The following is a 3,072-nucleotide window of genomic DNA, read 5'->3' on the forward strand; positions in this document are numbered from 1 at the left end:
TATTCAACATTCTTAAAGAAAAGAAATTTCTACCCAGAATTTCATACCTGGCCAAACTAAGTTTCATAAGTGAAGGAGAAATAAGGTCCTTTTCAGACAAGGAAATACTGAGGGAATTCATAACCACCATACCTGCCCTACAAGAGCTCCTGAAGGAAGCACCAAATATGGAAAGGAAAAACCATTACCAGCCACTACAAAAACACCCTGAAGTACCACAGACCAGTGACACTATAAAGCAACCACATAAACAAGTCTGCAAAAAAACCAGCTAGCATCATAATGACAGGATCAAATCCACACATAATAATACTAACCTTAAATGTAAATGGGCTAAATTCCCTAATTAAAAAACATAAAAAGGCAAGCTGGATAAAGAACCAAGACCCAATAATATGCCGTCTTCAAGGGACCCATCTCATATGCAATGACACACATAGGCTCAAGAGAAAGGGATGGAGGAAAATTTACCAAGAAAACAAAAAACAGAAAAAAGCAGGAGTTGTAATCCTAGTTTCTGACAAAACAGACTTTAAACCACAAAGATCAAGAAAGACAAAGAAAGGCATTACATAATGGCAAAGGGTTCAATTCAATAAGAGCTAACTATCCTAAATAAATATATATGCACTCAACGTAGGAGCACTCAAATTCAGAAATCAAGTTCTTAGAGATCTTCAAAGAGACTTAGACTCCCATGCAATACTAGTGGGAGACTTTAACACTCCACTGACAATATTACACAGATCATTGAGACAGAAAATCAACAGATATTCAGGACCTGCCATCAACTCTGGATCAAATGAACCTGAAAAATATCTACAGAACTCTCCACCCTAAAACAACAGATGGTACATTTTTCTCATGGCCCCATGGCACTTATTCTAAAATTGAAAAAGTAAGCAGAAGTAAAATACTCCTCAGCAAATGCAAAAGAACTGAAGTCATAACAGTCTCTCAGACCACAGTGCAATCAAATTAGAACTCAAGACTAAGAAGCTCACTCAAAACCATACTATTACATGGAAATTGAATAACGTGCTCCTGAATGACTTTTGGGTAGATAACGAAATTAAGCCAGAAATCAAGAAGTTCTTTGAAACTAATGAGAACAAAGATACAACATACTAGAATCTCTGGGACACAGCTAAGGCAGTGTTAAGAAGGAAATTTATAGCACTAAACGGCCACATGAAAATGCTAGAAAGATCTCAAGTTAACAACCTAATGTCACAACTAAAAGAACTAGAGAACCAAGAGCCAATGAAATCCAAAGCTAGCAGAAGACAAGAAATAATCAAAACCAGAGCTGAACTGAAGGAGATTGAGACACAAAAAACCATTCAAAAGATCAACAAATCCAGGAGCTGTTTTTTTGAAAAAATTAATAAAATAGGTAAACTGCTAGCTAGAATAATAAAGAAGAAAAGAGAGAAGATTCAAATAAACACAATCAGAAATTATAAGGGGGATATTACCACTGACCCCACAGAAATACAGCCTCTCTCTCCTCCTGCAAGCCAAGATGTCAAAAGGAAAGAAGGCCAAGGGGAAGAAGGTGGCTCTGGCCCCTGCTGTCATGAAGCAGGTGGCCAAGAAAGTGGTGAATCCCCTGTTTGGGAAAAGGCCTAAGAATTTTGGCATTGGACAGGACATCCAGCCCAAAAGAGACCTCACCTGCTTTGTGAAATGGCCCCGCTATATCAGGTTGCAGTGGCAGAGAGCCATCCTTTTTAAGTGGCTGAAAGTGCCTCCTGCAATTAACCAGTTCACCGGGCCCTGGACCACCAAACAACTACTCAGCTGCTTAAGCTGGCCCACAAGTATAGACCAGAGAGCAAGAGAAGAAGCAGAGGTGGTTGGCCCAAGCTGAAAAGGAAGCTGCCAGCAAAGGGGATGTCCCCACTAAGAGACCACCTGTTCTTTGAGCAGGAGTTAACACTGTCACCACCTTGGTGGAGAACAAGAAAGCTCAGCTGGTGGTGATTGCAGATGACGTGGATCTGGACGTCAACTCCACAGGAAGACCTGCACCACTGTCGCCTTCACACAGGTTAACTTGGAAGACAAAGGAGCTTTGGCTAAGCTGTTGTAAGCTATCAGGACCAATTACAATGACAGATACGATGAGATCTGCCATCACTGGGGAAGTAATGTCCTGGGTCCCAAGTCTGTGGCTCACATTGCCAAGCTCAAAAAGGCAAAGGCTAAAGAACTTGCCACTAAACTGGGTTAAATGTACACTGTTGAGTTTTCTGGACATAAAAATAATTAAAATAATACAAATTTTCCTTCAAAAAAAGAAATACAAACAGCCATCAGAGAATATTATAAACACCTCTATGTACATAAACTAGAAAATCTAGAAGAAATGGATAAATTCCTAACCACATACATACACCCAAGACTGAACAAGGAAGAAACTAAATCCTTGAACAGATCAATAAACAGTTCTGAAATTGAGGCAATAATAAATAGTCTAAATAAATAAATAAAGCCCAGGACCAGACAGATTCACAGCTGAATTTTACCAAATGTTCAAAGAAGGGCTGATACCATTTCTACTGAGACTATTCCAAAACAGTGAAAAGGAGGGACTCTTTCCCAACTCATTCTAGGAGGCCAGCATCATCCTGACACCAAAACCCAGCAGGATAAAAATCACATGATCATCTCAATAGATGCTGAAAATGCATTTAAACAATTCAAGTTCCTTTCAAGATTAAAATGCTCAACAAATTACGAATGGCAAGAATGGTCCCTTAACACAATAAAGGCCATATTTGACAATCCCACAGAAAATCCTTAGATCCCACAGAAAATTCTGATTTTCTCCACAGTCAAGAGCAAGACAAAGATGTACACTATCACCACATTTATTCAATGTAGCAATGAAAGCCCTAGCCAGAGCAATCAGGCAAGAAAAAGATATAAATGCCATCCAAACCAGAAAGGGAGAAGTAAAGTTACCCCTATTTGCATAACACATGATTAAACAGATATAAGAAAAAAATTAAGATGTCAGACAAAAACAAAATTTTACAACTAAGAAATAATTTTAGCTAAGTTGCA

The 3,072-nt window shown here is 38.8% G+C and overlaps 1 pseudogene; it reads left to right on the forward strand.

Moving 5' to 3' along the window:
• Window positions 1-1,097: 1,097 nt before the first annotated feature.
• On the forward strand, window positions 1,098-2,770 carry LOC100979943 (large ribosomal subunit protein eL8-like; annotated as a pseudogene).
• The last annotated feature ends 302 nt before the right edge of the window (window positions 2,771-3,072 follow it).

Source organism: Pan paniscus, chromosome 9, assembly GCF_029289425.2.
Source record: "Pan paniscus chromosome 9, NHGRI_mPanPan1-v2.0_pri, whole genome shotgun sequence".
NCBI classification, from domain to species: Eukaryota; Metazoa; Chordata; class Mammalia; order Primates; family Hominidae; genus Pan; species Pan paniscus.